The sequence below is a fragment of the Sus scrofa genome, chromosome 15 (genome assembly GCF_054392235.1).
Source record: "Sus scrofa isolate SSC_HxYL_T2T_F1_AM1 chromosome 15, Sscrofa_HxYL_maternal_Yorkshire_Landrace_v2.0, whole genome shotgun sequence".
NCBI lineage: Eukaryota > Metazoa > Chordata > Mammalia > Artiodactyla > Suidae > Sus > Sus scrofa.
In genome coordinates, this window is record NC_139397.1 from 102,139,407 (window position 1) to 102,161,602 (window position 22,196).

General features: G+C 36.6%; 1 protein-coding gene and 1 long non-coding RNA gene across 23 annotated transcripts in view; both read right to left on the minus strand.

The window, feature by feature from the left end:
* The window catches only part of PDE1A (phosphodiesterase 1A), a 347,596-nt gene that overhangs the window by 165,985 nt on the left and 159,415 nt on the right, over positions 1–22,196 (minus strand). The window lies entirely within an intron of this gene.
* On the minus strand, positions 19,508–22,098 carry LOC146396027 (uncharacterized). Its single transcript, XR_014829878.1, has 2 exons — positions 22,064–22,098; positions 19,508–21,520 (listed from the first exon to the last, which is right to left on the minus strand). It is a non-coding gene; the product is annotated as an uncharacterized LOC146396027 (long non-coding RNA).

Sequence of the window (22,196 nt, forward strand, 5' to 3'; positions counted from 1 at the left end):
GAAAAAATAAAAGCATATTTTTACAATAAAGCACTGATGCAACAGGAGGTAGAGTAAGGACAGAGAGATGGCTTAAGTCTTTGAGAAGGTGAGAAAGAATGCAATTTAATTATATTCATGGATGGGCTCATCTACACTTACAGGGCTGAAGACAGAATATGTACACATGGATTTAGTTAGGTGGGTAGATGTCCTATCATTGTTGCAAGTTCTCTTCTGATTTGTTTTCTTGGTACAATAGGAGACAAAGTCACAAAAACTCCCTCTGACAGTGAGAGGATGGGTGATATGGAAGGAGAGACCCAGAAAATAGGAAGTATTTTCTAGGAGTGTGTTTGACCCTGAAATAGTGGGGAAACAATATGATTGCCAGTCAGCATTAAGAGATTATTTGATCTTTGTGATCATGTCTTTGTACACAGAATATTAAATATAGCTCTGTAAAAACAGCCAGCCACATTGCCCAAGTGCTGGTGTGAAGAGCCTGAAAGTTTAATTTAACAGTGTTGGGGTTTTAATCAGAAAAATAACATAGAAAGTAATGAAACAAGGACATTGAGAGTGTAATGAATGTCATTAATGTAATTAATGATCACTGAGTATGAGCTGTGTGGGCGGAGAGAAATAAGGATGCACTTCAGGAACAAGAGTAAAATAAAAAGGTGGTAGGATTAATGGATAGTAGGTTCCATTTGGATCAAGAATTTTTGGAGTTGGGGAGTTCCCATTATAGCTCAGTGGTAACAAACCCAATTAGTATCCATGAGGATGTGGGTTTGATCTGTGGTCTCAGTAGGTTAAGGAGCCGGTGTTGCTGTGAGCTGTGGTGTAGGTCATAGATGTGGCTTGAAACTCGTATTGTTGTGGCTGTGGTGTAGGGCGGCAGCTACAGGTCCAATTTGACCTCTAGCCTGGGAACTTCCATTAGCTTCAGGTGCAGACTTAAAAAGACAAAAAAAAAAAAAAATTATTTTTGGAGTTGAGACTCTAGAAGGAGTGAACTAGAAAGACAGGAGGCAGTTGTTGGAAACTGAGATTGGAGAAGGGCTATAGTTCTTAGGTCTCAAGTATGACCATGGCAGCTGGTGACCGAGAATGACTGGAATGGGATAAGGGACTGAGATGCCAGGGTTCTACAAGAAAATATGACTGGAGACAGTGAGCTGGATGATAAACTCTTCAAGGACAAGTGAGCAAGGATTTCTGCAGTATTTAGAATCAAAGTAACATTGAAGAACATTGTTGGAAAGTTTCATATCAATTCTTCCTCTAGAGCAAGAATTCTTAACCTAGGGTCTATTGACAGTATCATAGAATTTCCAGAATCCTCAGAAATCCTAAGCGACTTCTTTTCTTTGGCTAAATATGTGGTTTTTTCCTAAGAGAATCCATAGCTTTCATTAGGCTCTCAAAACGGCCTAATATCACCAAATAGAAAAACTATTATCAAGGCATAAAAAGCTATGCAAAATAAAAATAAAATAACAATTAAAGTGTAATCCACTCCTAGAGCTGTCTTTACCCATAGGCATAGGAGACTCCTGTTTATATGGTTGTACAATTTAAATTTGCCAAGCTCCCATATGCCATCTTTGCTCCTTCCACTCCAGCCATTGTGGCTTTGTAACTATTCCTTGAATCTGCCAAAATATTTGCACTTGCAGCCTGTCACACTCACTATTCTTCTGTCTGAAATATTTTCTTACTGTACATTCATAAAATTCAGTCTCTTATTGCTTCAGATTTCAACTCTAGTGTCTTCTTGTCAAAGGAGGCTTCCTACTCCCCATCTACAGCAGCAGTGCCACCCTTCCAGAGGCCATCTCTACCCCCTTACTCCAATTTGGTTTTCCTCATACCACTTATCTCCACTGGACATATTTCCAGTCCATTCATTTGTATGTTTCTTGTTTATTTTAAGCAGACTCCACAATAAAAGTGTCGTAAGAACAGGAATTGTGTTTTGTTTTTGCTGTTGTTGCTGTTGTGTTCCCAGCACTTAAAATGGTGTCAGATATACACCGACAACTTAATAAATGTTAGTTGTTGAAATTCTCATCAATTATTTCTTGGTCACTGAAGAAATTGTTAAAATGTAAATGTTTTCAGAAGGTCTAAAGGGCTGTTTTTTTTTTTTTTCTCCTGACTCTTATTTTATTGATTTTCTCCTTCTCAATCTTTCCTTGTTCTTCCTCTGATGCTTAAATGTTATATAGAAACACTCAGATGGTCCCTCTCCATAAGCCCTTCTCTCAGCACTGCTTTCTCTATGGCTTCAATCCCTCTCCTCAAGCCAAACTGCTTGGACAGTCACTCTCCACCCTAACTCCACCTCCTGCTCTCCCTCTTCAGAATCTACTGCAACCCCACTTCCACTACTGCAACTCTAGGAAGGCATCTCTCAAAAGGTCAGTGATGACCTCATCACCAAACATAATGGCATGGCGTTAAATATAAAAAGTTATGTTTGTCCTTGTATGCCAGTTCCCTAGTTTCTATAACATCACTCAGTGCTGCTCTAACCTCTATAATCTCTTTCCACACTCCTTTTCATCCTTCAGTACCCAGGTCAGACTGTCCCTTCCACCTACACTATAGGCCCCTGCATTGGTAATCTTCTTACTCAGTGCACTCTTTCTGAAGGTCTTGTTTACTACTGGGGCTTCCCTGGGTGCTTTACATGGCTGGTCTCCAGACTTGCTTCTTGCCTCTTGAATTCCAGAGTCACATTTTAACTGTTCACTCAACATCTCTATCAAGAAGAGTATAAACTCTTTGAATATTGTCTATTTATTTTGTACTTACACTGCCCTCCTTTACAGATGAGCATATCTCCAGAGAGGTTTAGTAACTTTGCTGAGATTGCACAGTTATGGAGCAGCTGATCAAAGACATCAGAGTTCAGGATTTGAACCCTGACACTGGGTCAGTTACTTAACTTTTCTGTGCTTTAATCCCCATATCTACAAAAGGGGGTAAAAGAATAGTCTCTATGCCACAAGTTGGCTAGGAGAATTAAAATGTAATAAAAATATAAAGTACTTAGAAGAATATCTGATATGTAGTAAATAGCAGGTATGTGTTAGGCATTATTTGGGTTACATGTTATAGTGTAACGTGCAAGACCTCAAATGAAAGGAAAGGATTTGAGCAAGGAAAGTCAGAAACAAGAAAGATTATGAACTATTATATTAAAGAAATGCAAAAGAAAAAAAAACAGTAGTACAGTAAATGGCAAGAAAGAAAATCTCCTACATGTTAAGATTTCACAGTTAATTTCACTTTAACAGTATTTGGAATATATTTAGTTTATCACATCATAATACTGAGTTACAATGACTTTATCATCTAAACAGGAGCATGTGTGTGAAATCTTTAACAAAATAATTCCGTCATTTTAAAAGTCATAAAATCAATTACTTGAAGTTTTTGGTAAATAACATGTCATTTATATCCTCAACTGTAAAAAATTAGCCTCTGGGGTCTGGAAATTAGCTTTCACCAGTGTTTCCACTGTTAAACATCAGACAACAGGCACAGAATGGAGTCACTTATGCTAAGCCCCACACCACCAAACTGAGACCTAAGTTAAATACAGTTTTGGTTGCTCCCCAAAACAGAATCTTAAACCAAACAGGAATTCCCTGATCAGCATTAGTGAGGTAGTGTGATAGACCCCCTGCCATCTGCTAAAAGAGAGTAACCTTGCCACAACCAATCCACATTTTCACTAGTATAACTTTCTCATTATTTCTCTCTTCTGCCTATAAAAGTCTTTTTTTGTACAGCTCCTCAGAGCTCCTTTCTATCTGCTAGACTGAATGTTGCCCAATTCATGAACTACTGAATAAAACCAATAAGATCTTTAATATTTACTTAGATGAATTTTTAAAAATCCATATATGTTGACTAGTGGCCTTGTCTTACACTTTTAAATGTCCAGGCACTTAGGAAGAAACAGAAGCTCATCAAAAAGAGCTCTTGTTTTCCTTCCTCCAAATATAGTCAGAAGGCTTGGTTCCTAATCCAAAAAGTCACCTGTGGTATCTATCACAGGATAGAGTTTAATCATACTGGACTAAATGTATGTTCTTGCCTTTGGGGCAAAAGCGGGATTATCTATTTCAGCATGCTAATGAGATTTCACTATAACTGATTATGTCTATGGTGAAATATCAAACACTAACCAAAACTTTGTCAATTTTGGTCCTTCAAGAGCTACTTGTCATTTGAAGTTCTAGAGCCTTTATACCTACATCCCATTTGCCTTTGAGTTATACTCTTCCTACTGGATCCTTTCATCTTGTTATGTCCCTCAGCTGTAACTTCACACTGTCAGCACAGTTTGGAATGATTGATGTTCTAATACCATCATTCTCTGCAGACAAGAGACATTGAGAGTTCATGACATTTTGAATCCACTGAGTTTATTTCCTTCCTCTTTCAGTTGGGGCAAAGGTAGAAGGGAAGATGCTGGAACCAGAAGTACCAGCACTTGAACTCTCACTCTACCATCCAATATTTGATGTGGGGTCACATGGGCCTCCTAGGGCCTGTTTCCTCATCTATAAAATGAGAATACCATTTACAAGGAATTAAGGAAATGAGCATGTAAAATGCTTTCAATCATTCAAAGTGTTCAATCCTTTTCTTTCTTTTTTGGGCTGCACCTGAGGCATATTGAGGTTCCCAGGCTAGGGGTCTAATTGGAGCTACAGCTGCCAGCCTATGCCACAGCCACAGCAATGCAGGATCGGAGCTGCATTTGCAAGCTATACCACAGCTCACAGCAACGCCAGATTCTTAACCCACTGAGTGAGGCGAGGGATTGAACCCACAACCTCATGGTTACTAGTCAGATTCGTTTCCGCTGCACCATAAAGGGGAACTCCCTCAAATTCTTTTCCTGATAGTTGAGCACTTAGAATGTTAACTGACATGAGCACCTGTGCAATCAAATACATTTTTACTCTTTACAACAGTAGTTGTTACCTCTGCTAAGCACATGGTTTCATTTGTAACCAGGAGGCAAGGGTCTGAGATGATAGGCAGGTAAGTCATCTCTTTTCTCTTGCATGACTGCACCACTGGCAATAACCAATATTTCAGTGGTAACTAGATGGCATTTAATGAGCTGTTTGAAACCTTTACTTAACCTTGTTTTCACTTGATGCTTATTAGTGCCTTACTGAAGAACATGAATTTTAATTAGAGCCTTCTTTATGGATTTGTGAAGAATTACTGTTTATACATCTATGAAAGGGTAACCTTGCTGTAACCTCAAAAGCATATTTCCTTTTCTTAAAATCATTGCACAAAAGAAAATTTTATAGGGCTTCTTTGGTAGAACTAGAAAGAGGTACAGAAACAGATTTTTCTATTTGCTTAAGAGAATGTGAGATCTTTCAGTGTAATTCGTACTTTTCAAAGATGCATTATTTTACCAAGCCCTTTTCATGTTAACTTTTTACTTCTTAGTTACCCAAGGAAACATTTCGTATAGGCTAGATGTTTTATCCATGGAATATTGATGAATTTCCATTTTATAAATGGAAATACACCAACAAAAGTTTGGTCCTTGAAAAGCACTTTTAAAAGAACTATAAAATTCAAACATAATCCAAATTCAACAGAAATTAAATTTAATTTTAATAAGATGTTTTCATTAATAGTATGTAATCTTGAATAATCATCAGAACGGAATTGCTTTGAAAATGGACACAATCCAATTTTCTGGGTAAAAATGCTCATATAAAAATGCCCCAACTTCTAAGCACTCTGTTCAATCCAGGAGAAATATATTCATTTTAAAATCTTGAACAACTGAGAATTATAAAGAAAAGGGTGATCCCACTTTCAGGGAAAAATAAGTATTCTACTTCCATCTGTGACAAAAGTTCACAAAACTGTTCAATCAAAATCACCTGCAAAACATAAAAAATAATAACATTCTATGAGGTTTTTTTTTGTTTGTTTTTTCGTCTTTTGTCTTTTCTAGGGCTGCACCTGCAGCATATGGAGGTTCCCAGGCTAGGGGTCTAATTGGAGCTGTAGCTGCCGGCCTATGCCACAGTCACAGCAATGCGGGATCTGAGCTGCGTCTGCAACCTACACCACAGCTCACGGCAATGCCAGATCCTTAACCCACTGAGTGAGACCTGGGATCAAACCCTCAACCTCGTGGTTCCTAGTCGGATTTGTTTCCACTTTGCCACTACAGGAACTCCCTCCAAGAGGTTTTGATTGAGCAGGTCTACCTCAGGTGAATTTCATAATGTGAGTTGTAATGCAATTACACTTAGATTTTGTGAAAGAAGGAATATAATCTTTATTTTCTAAAGTCCTGAACCCAGTTTACTTGGGGTAGAGAAGGTGATAACCATATATTCACTATCCTCCTTCATTGTAAAGATATAAACTTGCCCCTAAGTGATAATGTAACGTGCTGCTTCACAGCTTAAGAATAGATGACTGAGACTGCACAATCAAATAGAACTTTAATTGAAGAACAATTTGTGGAGATTATTGAATTATGATAAAGCCAAGATAAACAATAAAATGAAGTATATGCAGTCTGTAGGATTTACAGAATTGTCAAAAGGAGTTTCAAAATAAGCAAATAGGTAGTTTTAAGGCTATTTGTAAGATATAAAACTTGTGTTTCCATTTGCTTTCAGGCAAATTACATTAAATTCAAATGTTACTCTTTAGAAAGTTTGTCTAACAAAATGCACTACCATAACTTCTGCATGGCTAATGTCTTCTCTCCTCATGGAAGACCAGATTGCTGTCAAACTTTCAGAGAGCATCCAAATGAAATAAATTCTGAAAAACAAAACTTCTAAAGCCTATTTTTGTCCCCATCCCCCTTTCTCTCCTGGCCATTAATCTAAGCCAAAAGCACGTTGTCTTACACAAATGACTTCATAAAATACCTTGTAAAACAGCAGAAAATGGAAACTTGAGATTAGAAACATAATACTACAAAAAAAAAAAAAGCTACATCTTAAATAGATCTTCAAATTTTCAAGTAGGCAAAGTGGTTAAGGAAGAGTTTATCCTAAAAATTGTTTGGTTATGTTGCATGTCATTAAAATAGCTAGAATCTCAGGGACAGTAGCTAGTGTTTCCATAGCCCTGATGTTAAAACAGGAAGAAATTAACTGAAATATCAGAATTGGAAATAATTTAATAATTTATTAATGATAATGAATATTTTCATTTGCCAAATGGGTTAACTGTAGAGAATTTTTTTTCCTTTCTCTTTTGTCTTTTGAGGGCCACACCTGTGGCATATGGAGGTTCCAAGGTTAGGGGTCTAATAATCAGAGCTGTAGCTGCCGACCTATGCCACAGCCACAGCAACTCCGGATCCTTAAGCCACTGAGCGAAGCCAGGGATAGAACCCGCAACCTCAGGGTTCCTAGTTAGATTCGTTTCCACTGAGCCAAGATGGGAACTCCGAGAAGTTTTTTTTTTTTTTTTTTTTTTGGTCTTTTTCGGGCCGCACCCATGGCATATGGAAGTTCCCAGGCTAGAGGTCAAATCCAAGCCATAGTCATTGACATACGCAACAGCCACAACACCACCAGATCCAAGCTGCATCTGCGACTTATGACACAACTTGAGGCAATGCCAGATCCTTAACCCTCTGAGCAAGGCCAGGAATGAAACCCATATCCTCATGGATACTAGTCAGGTTCTTAACCCCTGAGGCACAATGTGAACTCCTGTAGAGAATTTTTTTAACCTTTATTTAGAAATATTATATATTAAATATATAAATATTAAATACTAAAATGTTATATTTTCTTGGATTAGGAATAGCACATGGCAGAAAGCAGACTTCTCATTAAGAAAAAGAACACAGACATATTCAAGTTTTTTTTTTTTTCATAAGAAAACACAAGGGAAATGTTTTTAAAAATAAAATTTGTAAAAGATATATTTTCTCTCAATTGATGTGCTAAAATACCATTGTTAAGTGATGGCAGGTACCACAAATGTTAATGACGCTCCAAAAAGTGGTCAGTAACTCCCTTTCCAACAAGAGAAGGCTTATCCTATAGCACCTGGCACACAAGTTATCACATTTTTGAAATATTTAAATACATATATTTTCCAATGAACCCATATTCAATGTAATGTAATCCAATTCAAATTCTAAACAAGCATTTCATTATATATTTATGAAATAAGAGTTTTAACTAAGGAACACCGCCCCCCCCGGGCTAAAAAGGCACTGCAAGCCTTTTTAGCTATGCTTGCCACCCTTCTTGTAATAATGTAGCAGCTATGTACCCTATGCCCAAGCCAGCAGCCCTACTAATCATGTTCCCAGTATTGCTTATCAGTTCTGCTTCTGTAACCTTGCTTGCTTCATTTTCTTAGGGAGGAACACTGTCTGTTGGGGGAAGAGGGGAGGTCCGGGATGCTTACATGGGAAAATCAAGACCTTGTAATGTATAAAAGTTGCTGAGAACAAAGACCTGGTGCTTAGACTCTGGAGGTGACTCCTATGAGCCTGCACGGGTGCTGAACAAAACTTGCTTTTCCATATCTCCAAGTGCCATTTGTCTCCTTCCACTGCCATGGTTTTTGCGGTTTCCGCAACATTTATATATATTTAGAAATATCACACAAGGAATAAGATGTTATTGATGGTATACCTTCTCCTCCTTACTAACCAGTGTAACAGTAGGACCAACTTAGAGTAATAAAGCCTATTTATGCTAGGCTTACTAGCTGTGGAACCATGGACAAGTCAAACAGACCTTTCTAGGCCTTAGAATCATTATTTGTGAAATGGAGGGTTTGAGTGTGTAATTTAATGTCTAATGTCCCCTTGAGTTCTTAGGACTCTAACTTAAAGTACTATGTATTCTTAGAATTTTCCAAAGAATACTTTTTTCTTTTTCTTTTCTTTTTTTTTCAGATCAGGGACTGTATTTCTCTGGCATCCTCTGGCACTGCTTAAGGTGGTATTGAGCTTGTGGGCACTTGGCTATTCATTAATAATAAAACAAGATTTAATAGTACTTTACAGTCTAAAATCTCTTTTTCAAACACCATTACTTTTGGTTCTCAATTCTCATAACCTCTAGAGAGGAGAAACAAGATTATTTTTTTCCATTTCATTAAGGAAAGAATCAAAATTCAAAGAAATTGGTGTCTTACCTAGACTGTAAATTCAAGGAGTTAATTTGGCCCTAAACTCCAGTTTTCTAAGCCCAATCCTGTTCTATTATTGAAGTCATTTATGAGTCATGCTTGTTGTAGAGGCAGATCCTTAGAAAACCTTTTCTAAGCTTTTAACTATGAAAGGGAAATATTTGTGGCTATAACTCTTAAATATGTCTATATTTTAATGACATATTCATAGATGTCTCTTTTTTTTTCCTTTTTCTGCTGCCTCCACAGCATATAGAAATCCCTATATGTGTTTATATGATACACTTTCTTTGATAAAACTTTAAATTGGGTACTTTCTTTCTTTAGTTATCTGCTATTTATTAACGGAATTTGCTCTGATTTGCTGCTGGGAATCTGAATTGTAAGGCAAATCTCAAAAACTTCAAAGACTTGGAAATATAAAGTGTGTTCACTACTCACAATGCAATTATGATAGACAACAATGAAAATGTAACTAGAAAATCCCCTATATGCCTTGAAATTACGAAATACCTTTGTGATTAATCCATGGATCAGAGAAGATATTATATAAACTATTTCTGAACAGAATTGTAAGCAAAAATTCAACATATCAAAATGTTAATTAAATGTAGATAAAATAAAATAGAGGAAACTGCATATAGAATTAAATGCAGATATTAGGAACGAAGAAAGGTCAACAATTAATGAGCAAAGTATTCATTTCAAGAAATTAGAAAAAGTAACAACTCTTGCTTTTCTCAGATGGTCTATGGTTTGAAAGTGGAATTTTTTTTTTTTTTTTTTTTTGGTCTTTTTGCTGTTTCTTGGGCCGCTCCTGCGGCATATGGAGGTTCCCAGGCTAGGGGTCTAATCGGAGCTGTAGCCACCGGCCCATGCCAGGGCCACAGCAACGCGGGATCCGAGCCGCGTCTGCAACATACACCACAGCTCACGGCAACGCCGGATCGTTAACCCACTGAGCAAGGGCAGGGACCGAACCCGCAACCTCATGGTTCCTAGTCGGATTCGTTAACCACTGCGCCACGACGGGAACTCCTGAAAGTGGAATTTTTAATAAGTAAACATCTTTATATGATGATAACATGAGAAACAAAATCAGAAAATATAGGCTTATTTATAAATTAAATTCAATAATTATGTTTAATGCCTGTTCTGCAAGCATATGATATTCACTTGGTAATTTTTTTTTTTTTTTGTCTTCTTCTTTTTTTTCCTTTTCTAAGGCTGCTCCTGAGGCATATGGAGGTTTCCAGGCTAGGGGTCTAATCGGAGCCGTAACCACCGGTCTACACCAGAGCCACCGCAATGAGGGATCCTAACCGCGTCTGCGACCTACACCACAGCTCACGGCAATGCCAGATCCTTAACCCACTGAGCAAGGCCAGGGATCAAACCTGCAACCTCATGGTTCCTAGTCGGATATGTTAATCACTGAGCCACAACGGGAACTCCTCACTTGGTAATTTTATTGTTGGATGGATATACAACACTATACCAATCAACCACTTTAAATATGCATACATCTTTTAAATATAAAAAGAGGTGTGAACACCTTTTTATAATGTCATAGGCTGTAGACCAAACTAGGTGATCGTCTTTTGAATTTTATCCTTTTGGTTTGCTTTGTTTGGTTTTTTGGTTTGGGCTTTTCTTGAGCATAGTGATGGCATGCAGAAGTTCCCAGGCGAGGGATCAAGCCTGTGCTATAGCAGCAACTTAAGACACAAGCCACTGCAGTGACAACATTGGATCCTTAACCTGCCATGCAACATGGGAACTCTTGAATTTTATCCTTATAGAAATTGTAATGTAACATGTTTCCTCTAGAATAAGAAGTTAGAAAATCTGCCATTAAAATTTCTCCAGTCTTTAAAAATTATTACTCAAGTTTTTTGCAGCCTAATTTATAAGGCTGGCATTTTACACATATCTACATCTTCAGACTATTAAAGTGTTTTGTGATATACTTATCAAAATCATCATGATTAAATTTGGTATCAAAGTGGGAGATTAGTATATTATCACTATGATTTTTCATTTTTAGGAATTAAAATAGCAAATGTCCTGTTTGACAAAAATATCCAAAGACTAAAATATTTCTTCTGACTTAATATAACAACTTGTAAGACATAATAGTCACGTAAATGTTTTGATACTATCACTGAAATTTTTGAAAAATACTATTTACATCTTGAATCAAGCTACAAAACATATGAATATGATGAAACTGTGAATATGCAATAAAATATTTACAGGTAAGAAAACAAAGCTTTAAAAAAATCTTAAGAAGATCAGCATACACAAATGCATTATATGGTTAATTTTACTATTCTTAGCAATGACTGAAAATTGGCTTCAGTCTTCTTAGCTATTATAACTTAATTATACATAATTTAATTGTCTCGAGACTTTACCACCCTGTGTATATGAATGAAATCACACTCATATGTATGCCAAGATTCTACTAGCTTCAGCCTCTACCTAAGGATCCTCCTTTTGGTGTTTTCTCCATCCTTAAGCATATCTGGAAGCCCAAGCTATAAGTATATTACATTCTCAGTTCTCATGAGCACTGCATTATTGCTTCCCTCAAGCCGCACATTGTAGTTCACTTATAGTTGTTCTGGGCCCTCCACACTCGCCTGAGGGTCTGTGGGGGTCTGTACTTTCATACAGTGAGCTAAATGGCTAAAGTGTAGACAGCAAACTTTCCCTTATAAATCCCACAACACAATTGAATTCAGGCTTTAATGTTAAAACCACTCTCTGTTAAAGATCAAAAAAATTACTGAGATAAATTAATAATTACATTTAGTTATTTTACAAAGGAAACACAGTCTATAGCAATATAAGCATCCCCAAATCCACACCATTATGTACACAATCACTCAGAGCATTCAGCTCATTGCTGCTTTGGCTTCTTAAACATCTCCACTCCCAGCCATGGCCTCTACTTTACAACAATGCCCTCACTTTTATGCTTTCTTCTAGACAAAGAACTATTTTGCATGAAAGGCAATGTCATCTTTGAAAGATGGAAAACTGCTAGCATCTGGTTTTCTTTGCTTGTTTTTCTCCTTCTCTTTCTCTCTCTATCTCTCCCCCTGTCCCTCTCTCTCTCTCTCTCTCTCTCTCTCTCACATACACACCAAACACTTTTCAAAGATTTTAGGAGGAAAGCTTATCCAGAGGTCAGTTTCAAAGAGCCATTACTTGTCTTCCCTGAAAGAAGCCTCTGCAGATAAAAATGAGCTTGTCCCATACACAGTATACAGCAATAGGTGCTTCATTCTGAAGCAACCACAGAGAAAACCACAAGCTCTACATTCGAATTCAGTGATCACTACCTTTTTTCCCTTGGCTTTCTATCAAGTCTGCACTCTGCTTTTGGGATCAACAAGGATATCCTTTATAGGTAGCTAGATTCCTGAGCTTGTTTTGAGGGCTGGGAGGAGATGATTAATTTCAGAATCTTTATTTAGACGATGACTACCACTTTTATATCCTCAGCCTGAAACTCTCTGCCTCATTGCCATTTTCCCTTAGATATTTAATAGACATCTCAGACTGAGTATGTTAAAAAATGAGCTGCCAGTATTTTCCCCTCATCTTCCAATTCTCTCAGTTATCCCCATCTTAGTTAATGGAAAGGCTATTCTTCCAAGTGTTCCACCTACATAGCTTCAAGTCATTTTGGGCTTTGTCTTTCAATTATACACCATATCAAATCCAACACCTCCACTCTGGACACAATTCCTTGCCTACATTATGCTGATAAATACTAGCCATTGCTTCCTCTCTTGCCTTTATGTAGTCTATTCCGAACAGAGCAGCCAGAGACATCCTTCTAAAATAATGATTATACTACTCAAAAAAATCTACAGATTCAGTGAAATCCCTATCAAATTACCAAAGGCATTCTTCACAGAACTAGAATAGAATATTTTAAAATTTGTATGGAAACACAAGAAACCCTGAATAGCCAAAGCAATTTGAAAAAGAAAAATGAAAATGGAGGAATCAAGCTTCCTGGCTTTAGATAATACTACAAAGCTATAGTCATCAAAACAAAATGGTACTGGCACAAAAACAGAAATATAGACTATTGGAACAGGATAGAAATTCCAGAAATAAACCCAAGTACCTATGCGCAACTAATCTATGACAAAGGAGGACAGAACATACAGTGGAAAAAAGATAACCTATTCAGTAAATGGTGCTGGGAAAACTATAAAGTTACACATGAAAGAATGAAAGTAGAGCACTGATACCATATACAAAAATAAACTCAAAATGGATTAAGGACCTAAATATAATGTCAGAAACTATAGAACTCCTAGAAGAAAACATAGACAGGGGGCTCTTTGACATAAATTACAGATACATCTTGTTGATCCGCCTCCTAGAATAATGACAATAAAGACACAAATAAACCAATGGGACCTGATCAAACTCAAAAGCTTTTGCACAGCAAAGGAAACCATTTAAAAAATGAAAAGACAACTCATGGAATGGGTAAAAATCTTTGCCAATGATGCAACAGACAAGGGCCTCATCTCCAAAATACATAAACAACTCATGCAACTCAACAACAACAACAAAAAACAAACAACCCAATTGGGCAGAAGACCTAAATAGACATTTCTCCAAAGAAGACATATGGATGGCCAATATGCATACGAAAAATGTTCAATATCACAAATTATTAGAAAATGCAAATCAAAACTACAATAAGGTACCACCTCACACCAGTCAGAATAGCCATCATTAACAAGTCAACAAATAAAAAATGCTAGAGAGGGTGTGGAGAAGAAGGTACTCTTCTCCACAGTTGGTGGGAGTGTAAATTGGTACAACCACTATGGAAAACAGTTTGGAGGTACCTCAGGAAACTAAATATAGAGCTACCACATGACCCAGCAATTTCACTGGTGGGTATATATCCAGACAAAACTTTCATTGAAAAAAATACATGCACCCCTATGTTCACTGTAGCACTATTTGCAATAGCCAAGACATGGAAATAGTCTAAATGTCCATGGACAGATGAATAGATCAAGTAGATGTGGTACATGTATACAATGGAATATTACTCAGCCATAAAAAGGACAAACTCATGCCATTTGCAGCAATATAAATGGGTTTAGAGACTCTCATACTAAGTGAAGTAAGGCAGAAAGAAAAAGGCAAAAACCATATGATATCACTTATTTGTGGAATCTAAAATATGGAACAGATGATCCTATCTAAAAATAACAAACAAATAAAAAAAAAAAAACCAACCAGAAACAGATCATGACTAAGAAGAGCAGACTTGGGAATTCCAAGGGGGAAAGTGGAAGGAGTGGGATGGATGAGCATTTTGGGGGTTTTTTTTTGGATGCAAACTGTTGTATTTGGAATGGATGGGCAATGGGATTCTACTGTACAGCACAGGGAAATGTGTGTGATTGGGTCAATTTGTTGTAAAACAGAACTTGATGAAACACTGTAAATCAACTATACTTTAATAATAATAATTTTAAAAAGACTCTTAAAAAAAAAATCTCTGCCCCGAGTCCTCCATGCCTCCCTATCTCACACAGTAAAAGCTGGTCTCTCTTTAATACGTCTTGTAAGACTCTACCTGATCTTAATCTAGTTACCCCCAAACCTCCTCTCCTACCACATCTCCTCTTGCTCATTCCACCTGCATCCATTCACTTATTATTTCTTGAACACTTAGGCATGTTTCTGTTAAGAGTCTAAAACAGTTGTTCCTTCTGCTCTTCTCCCAGATTTCTGTGCTGTTTCGTTCTCCATTCCACTTCAAGTCTTGGCTTAAGTCTCTCTCAACAAGGTCACTCTGACCACCATAGTTAAAGTCACCACACATACTGGTACCCTCATTTCTCCTCACCCTCTATTTTCTTTGTCAAATTCCACCTCTTATCATGCTAAATAATCTGCTTATTCGTCATATTTATTATTTATCATCTGTCTCCTGTAAAGTAAACTCTGCGAGGAGAAGGATACTTGTCTGCCTTGTTTAAGAGTCTAGAATATTCACACCCACAGCAGACAATATGAATATCTCTTAGAGGAATGAATGTACCATTGTCAGGTTTTTTAGAGGTATGTGTCTGACAGGAAAGGATAATAAGCCAAGTCACCAAAGTCTGAATTTCTAAAAACATCAATTTATTTAACATTTATCCATCTAGTTGAAATAATCTGAAGGACTTAATTTTCTAAAATATATTAGCCTCACTCATAAGAAAAACAAATTTACTTTATATTTTATTGTTTTTTTAATCAAGCAATTTACTTTTAAAAGGGTAATACATGGAATGGTATAATGTTCTAAAGATGTAAAAGAGTATACCATAAAAAGTACATCTCTCCTCCATCCCTAACACCCAGAAGGTGACTAGTTTCTCTATTAGAGGGCAAGACTGTAACAGTTTTTCTTTCTTTTCTCCTTTTCTTCCTTCCTTCCTTTCTTTCTTGCTCTCTTTCTTTCTTTTTCTTTCCCTTTCTTTCTTTCCCCTTCCTTCCTTCCCCCTTTCTTCCTTCTTTCCTTTTTTTGCAACACCTGTGGCATATGGAAGTTCTCAGGCCAGGGATCATATCCAAGCGTCAGCTGCAATCTATGCCATAGCTGCATTAATGGTCAGATTCTTAATCCACTGCACTGGGCCAGGAACTGAACTCAAGTCACCACAAAGTCGATCCCGGATCCTTAACTTGCTATACTACAGCAGGAACTCCTATAACTGTTTCTTTCCTAGCCTTCTAAAAGTGATCTACACACATAAAAATGTGTCCATATATGCACACTGACATATTTTTATACAGCTGATAATTGAGTTCTGCTTTAAAAATTAGAAATTAACTCAGGGAGTTTTACGGCAGTCCTATGATCATTCGGAGAACAAATGGCAGAGCTGACATTTGAGCTCCTTCCTGTCTGACTCTAGAGCCCACACCAAGAAAATTTTCAAGTATTTCGCCCAAGATAGCTCAAGTCAAAAAACTGACTTGTCTCCACAGAAGCACTCTTCCTTCATGTGGCAGCTAATTACAAAGTAAATGATTAAGATCCTCTGTCATTTTCCAGGAAATTTCTTTGAAACAAAGTCTGAGATAAAGGTTTATAAAGGCAGATCAGAGTTAATGGTTAAATCCTCATCTATGTATGAAAGAAAAGAATACAGCAATATGCTGAGTTTTGTTTTTCCCTCTGACCTAAACATAAAAGCCATTTGGTAAGAAAATGCTTGATTTAAATCCTGATAAGAAATTTTTAAATTGTAATTATGTTTAAAGCTCTAGATATCCTTTTAATAAATAACCCCAGGGGAAGGGAGGGTACACAGACTCTGTTACAAAGAAAGCAATTTCCCTAACGTCAACTATTGATCTAATTTAAAGTTGTAAACTCTGAAATTAATACTAAAACCTTTGGAGTTTGCAATCTAATAGCTAATTTGTGCTATGCTTCTGTATAACTCATCTATTTGATATCAATATTAATGTACTTGGATATCCATTTAATTTTGTTAAAATTATGTTTCCCTCATGATCCTAATAACTTATTACTTCCTTTGCCACTGGTACAATCATGGATTTAAAACTTTTTTAACTGTAGCATGAATTCAACCCTTGAGAAATTGCTTTTTATCCATAATGTAATATAAGTTTCTCCAATATACATCAAGAACCTAATTTAAGACAGGTGCCATGCTAGATACTGTCCAATAAAAATGAATAGGGCATTCACTCCATTCTCAAAGAAATTTCTATCTGGTGGGAAATATAGGCATGCATGTAATAAATTACAATGCAAAGCCATTAACAAAGATATATAAACAAACTACAATGAGAGCACTAAGGAGAAAATACTGATTTTGACAGATGACCAATCAGAAATAGCTTCATGAAAAAGGAACATGGAAGTTGAAAAATTTTAGATCTTTATATTTGATGAGGAAAAAGCATAAGAAGAAGGCATAGAGTTATAGTGGTACACAGCCATTTTTTTTTTTTTTTTAAAGCAACAAGTATTTTTATGGGAAAAAAATTCAGCCACGAAAGAAATGATCCATTCCTGGAAATTTGAAGACATTACTGAACTTAAATTACAACATGCTATGATGATGTGAAGCCAACAAGTATGTTTGTTATTTGTTTGGGATCTACTTCTCTGTAAACCCAAATCTTTTAAGAAAAATAATGTACCTGTTAAATTATACACTGATTTTACATCAATAGCCTGAAGAAGCCAGTATGGGCAAAGGAAAGTATACAAAAGGCAGGAAGGAATCACTTCTCTATTCTTTGTATGTTAATAGGAATCTTCAGGAATCAGAGAGATTGTTAGAGCCTTCTAAGAAGAAAGAGGAAATTTCAGAGTAGAAAGACAGGGTGAATGAAACCAAGAACATGCATAGAACACTCAAGTATTCTATGGTCTCTGGTGTTTGAGGGTGTATATTTCCTATATGAATCAGCTCAGACCACCTAGCAGTGGACCACAGATTTCCTAGAAAAGTTTCCTCCTATGTTTTCACATAGCTCAGAGGATTTCTCCACATTCGTCATACATCCCAGCTATGTGGCACAGTTTACTGAGGTTATGAATCACATCTATCCACCTGACTCTTTGGACTCCACATGATCCTGCCTATTCCATTTCTTCAATCCACAGAGCAGCCCTTAGCTCACCTTAGCTCTGTGTCTAGCTATACTCTTAGTTCTAGTCCTGGATCTCAAAATCTTACCTTGTCCCAGAGCTTTGGGCATCATGGGACAGGAATTATACCTTACTCTAAACTGGGGGTTCAGATTGTCCCATACTTTTCCTGGTAAAGCAGATTGAGCTCAATGATTTTGTCTGCGAACAAAGGAAAGAATTCAAGGCAGAAAATACTGTGCAAAGGAGGAGGGATAGTTTGAATTCCTGTAATAAGTGTTATTATAACACCAAAATAACTAATCTGTTCTGATAAACGGTATATTAATAGACATCTCCAATAAGGAGGTAGGTAGAATAAAATGTCATTGCTATGGTGATTTTAGTCTCAGGAGAATTTAAAATAACCCAAGTGAGTGTACAGACCAGACCTTTGACTGCTAGATTTAGTCAAAAAGCACTTTACTGTGGATGCCAGGAGAAGCATTTTGATATACTCAAGTACAGATTACAAAATAGACCTTATTGAGGAAAAAGGAAGCATCTATGGGTGAAAATTTTCATTTTTTTAAATATCATAAGTAAACAGGATAAACATAGCATCTGACTGAAAAAGACACACTTTCCATTTCTCTTTGCCAAAATCACACACTGACCTCCAACGGAACTGGTACAAGTCAGTAAAATAATATGATCATTGAGTTCTTGGGATCTTAACTACAATAACAAATTGAATGGAAAAGCTTTTCAGTGACAGGCATTTATGTTTAGAATTTCTGTCATGTTCTTGTTGTTCATGGTCAGAAACCAGGTTGGCAGGATTTTTAGTAGTATTTCTGACAGTGAAAAGCGCTTGAAATATCTGTGAACCATTAACTTTCGGATTAGAAAGATTAAGGTTTGTCAAACTGCATTCCTTTACAAAGCCATAGGCATCTAGTTATGGTACCTAATCTGAAAATTAAAAGCATCAACACACACACAAACACACACACACACATTCAAAAGCAAAGATATTTAAAGTCTCTGGAGGGTAACAGTAGGAGATATTTTGTCACACTGCGGATATATGGTAGAAGCAGATTGGAATTTCAGACAGTTAACTGCCTCATCTCAGAAGAAAAGTCTGCAACCAAGATAGGATCAAACTGCAAAGGGAACTTTAGATTGGATTAAGTAAACTGGAGCTTATTCAAAAGATAATAGGAAGTCAAATGATCTTGTAAGTCCAAAATTAATATTATCAGAATTGGTTTTCATGAAATGAACCTGTGATAGAAAGGAAGCTGAGGAGTTCCCGTCGTGGCGCAGTGGTTAACAAATCCGACTAGGAACCATGAGGTTGCAGGTTCGGTCCCTGCCCTTGCTCAGTGGGTTAAGGATCCGGTGTTGCCATGAGCTGTGGTGTAAGTTGCAGACACAGCTCAGATCCCACGTTGCTGTGGCTCTGGCATAGGCCAGCAGCTACAGCTCTGATTCGACCCCTAGCCTGGAAACCTCCATATGCCACGGGAGCGGCCCAAGAAATAGCAAAAAAAAAAAAAAGAAAGGAAGCTGAACTAGTTTAAAAAGATTGTTGGCAGAGAAACCACACAGGAATCTGCTAATATGGTAGGGAGAGAAAATTTTTAAATTAGCTAAGCATTCAATCGTTAGATATTTATTTTTCTATTATTGTTCATCCTTCATGGATTTGAAATTATTTAATAAATGATGGGAAAGTAGAGAATATTATTTTAAATATTCCAAAATTCTTGCATTTTTGTAAGAAGTTGTATTTGTCTAATTCTCTCCAATTTGCTAAAATCTATATAAAGTTTTCACTGCTTCTTGAGGAAACTGAGGATATTTAAAAACTGTCCCAATTAATTGCTCATAAATCAATATTGATAACTAAGGAAAAAAGAGGAAAAAGCATAATTAGACTAAGTCAAGAGGAGTAAATTCTCTTATATACCCATTTGTAGTTTACATACATACATTGCTTTAACCTCACCAAGGATGGTTCTAATTTCTGAACTATACTCCACAGGACATCTCCTAAAATATCACCCCTTCCAAGTCACTGTCAATTGATATCTAGGTGGACTTTATGGTAGAAATGTATTTTTACCCTTGTTATTCTTTCTACTTTTACAAAGTTCTAATCAAAAACTATGATTTCTTCATCTACATAGCCTATAACTCTAGCATAAAAAGGAAAATAAATTCACTCTTCTGTATTATTTATCCCATTGAACTTCACATTAACAGAATCAGGTCATACTCTACAGTAGCAGTGAATAGAAGAACGGACGGTATTTCACATTAGTCTACTTTTTCAAACTTTTATTGATGTATAACACACACACAAAAAAAGTGCACAAATGTTGTTATAACCCGATAATTTTTCATGAATGGACACATCATTGACACCAGGAGCAAGACTGATAAATAAAATTTTAATCAGGATCTCAAAAGTTCCACCTACACCTTCTTTCAATACTTACCCAACACCCCAATAAAAGTAACTATTATCCTGACTTCTAAAACCATAGGTTAGTCATGACTGTTTCTGAATTCTGTAAAGGGAATTATACTGTATGTACTCTTCTTTGTTTGGATTGTTTCATTTAGCATGACCTTTGTAAGATTCCTTAGTATATTATTCCTTTTAGACATAATCTATTTCCACAATTTGCTGGGCTTTTGGATAGCTTTCAGCTTAGGCTATGAGAGGTAGTGCTTCTATGAACATTCCTGTGCATGTCTTTAGATGAATATATTATGTGTTTCTATTAGGTGTATCCCTAGGAGTTTAAAGGATGTTCTGTTCAGCATTAGTGTGCTGGCTGTTGTATCTTTATTTGAGAATAAGCAGAAGTTGTTTCTCACAAAGAATGTCTACATACAGGGCTGGCTATTTGGAGGGCACAATACAAAGTAAAAATAAAAGGCCCCTTTTTTAAAAAGCAGGAAAAAATGTAGTTAGAAGTATACATATTTCTTTTTCCCATGATCTTTCTCTTGACTTGGTATAATTCTTTAAAAAAAATTACTGAAATATAGTTGATTTACAATGTTGTGTTAATTTCTGTTCTACAACAAAGTGAATCAATTGTATATGTATATATTATTTTTCACATTTTTTATTATGATTTATCACAGGATATTGACTTAGTATATAATTAGACTCCCATTAAAATTTTAAAGTTGAAATTACTAGCAGGGATTTTACCTTTATATCTCTGCTGTATAATATTAATTTTAAATGTAAATATCAGTTTTAAATTCAGTTCATAAATGGAATCATTAAAATTGTATAATTCTTATTTCGGAAGCTGCCTTGAGATGGCCAGAATACAAGTCAGACTCAATAAGGTGGGAAGAAGGAAGAGACTGACCTTCAGGCACAGATTGGGTCAAAGAAACTCTCTCTTTGGAGCTTGGGATTCTAACAGTGGCATGCAGACCCTCACAAGCAACCAGAAACCCACCTGAGGATAGGTCAGGTCTGACGATGCCAGGTTCCTCCTTCCACCAGCCACTGAAGTGACACAACAGCCCTAGCTCAGGGTGAGCTCTGAGTGAACTGAGGTAGACATCTCCCCTTTCCACAAGGCCCCTGTCCCAACCTGCAGTGAAGCCATCCCTAGGAACATACAAAAATGGTCCTTCATCACAAGCGGACTCCTATAAAAGAAAATGCTTGTGGTAAATTTCTTATGTCTTCTTACATCTTTAAGTAACACTTGTAATCATATTTCTAATACTAAAATCAGAAACTAAGGCATATTTGAAATGAAAAAGAGGATGTTGTGAAAGACAACATACAGAAAGAACTAACTGATAGGGAAAGGAAAGAGAAAGTACCATGGCTTGACCAAGGAGAGACCAGGACAGAAACCTCTCAGAAAAGGAGGGAGCTGGAAAGTAGCAAAAGCAAACAAACAAGCAAGAAATCAAGTTCAGGAGGTCAGCTAAGGTAAGAAAGAGCAGCAAAGTTCCAGGGCTCTTAGAAGTCAAGCACAAACAATACATGTTTGTGTACTAAAGTTCTACAAGTCAGATTCAGCCAAGAGAAATAACCACAGCAAGATTGGTGAGCTCTCAACCAAGGCTGCTTGCAGTATAATGATTTATAGGGTTTGATGACTAGAGGTAGGTGAAGTTAGACCTATAAATATTAACTACAACTACAGAATTTTAAGACATTTAGGTGAAATCTGCCTCTACCTGAGGGAGAAGTTCTAAGATCACATGCATATCAACTGAAACAAAATACATGTGAGAGAAGACATATCAGAGAAGAGGAAGTAAGTAGTATGTTATCACTGACAGGCCAGTCCACTCTCAAGAAGACAAACTT